Raw genomic sequence first — 1,309 nt, 5'->3', positions numbered from 1 at the left:
AGCAGATGGATGCGATAATTCAAGCTAAAAGAATTTTAACTTATCAATGTGGGTCATTCATCCATGGTCAGAATTTTTCCCAAATTATGAATATTAGGTGAATAAATTTTACGGCCCTTTTTTTAAGGAATTTTGTTTTTTTTTGTGTTTTGGGGGCCCGCTTTTTGGTTTTGGGTAAAAATTAATTGTTCTTCCAAATGAGGGGACAAAAAGAAATGGTTTTCCCTTTTTTAGTAAAGTGTTTTAAAATTAATTTACGTTTTGGGTTTTTTTAAGGGAGGATGGCCCAAAAACATTTTTTTTAAAAATTAAAAGAAAAAAAAAATTGCAGTATACGATAAGGTATTATATTTCCCCCGAAATGGGGTACCTTACATAAAAATTCAAAAAAAAATATTTTTAAATCTAGTTTTCTTATTGTTCAATTATAATGTTGGTGTATCCCCTTTTTTTTTAAATAAAAATTTTCCATTATCTAAGCATGAGCTTAGAATTTTTGAACAAAAAATTGAAAAATAAACGGGTTAAAAAAAAATTTAAAAATAAAAATTTTAATTGGAAGAATCCTAATTTGGAAAAAAAAAAAAATTTGGCAAAACTCTTATGAAGTTAATCAAATGATAAATCTAAAAATTTTGCAAAGAAAATTAATTTTTTTAATTCGGCCATTTAGATGGATAATTTTGACGGAAAATTAGCATTATGTTTTATTTTAAATCAAATTAGTTTAAGGCCCGAATGACCTATACCAAATTTACTTTTATAATGAAATGTTTTTGGAAAAGAAAAATTAATGGTTTTTAACAGTAAATTTTTTTAAATCCTCAAAAAAGAACTTTTTTTTTTTTTTTTAGTGATTTCCGGGGCTTTTATTTGAATGGGTTAAAGGAAAAACGAACATTTCTCTAAATCATTTTTAATAACATCTCTTTTTATTCCTTTTTTGTTTTATAGGGAAAATTAAAAGGGAAAAATATAAAGTTTCTTCCTGTTCAAAAAAAATAGCCTTCGTCGATGTATGCAACCTAAAAAAATTTTTTTTAAAAACCTTTGACAAAATTAAAACATTACTTAATATCATTAACTAAACAGAAATTATTAAAAAAAAAATTTTAATTTCCCCAAAAACAAAATAAAAAAGGCCAATTAGCCCATTTCCAATGGGAATTGGGATGTTAATCCAAAATTTGTGTGGGCAAAAAATTAAACTCGTTTTGGGATTCGAATCCTAATCACACGAATTTTTTAATTAAATTTAAAATCCCTCTGTTCAACCAAGGAAAAACCCCCAAAATCCCCCTTTAAAAAA

Source organism: Berghia stephanieae, chromosome 8 (assembly GCF_034508935.2).
Source record: "Berghia stephanieae isolate SIO BIC M18660-M18661 chromosome 8, UCSD_Bste_1.3, whole genome shotgun sequence".
NCBI classification, from domain to species: domain Eukaryota; kingdom Metazoa; phylum Mollusca; class Gastropoda; order Nudibranchia; family Aeolidiidae; genus Berghia; species Berghia stephanieae.
This window is presented reverse-complemented; position numbering follows the sequence as displayed.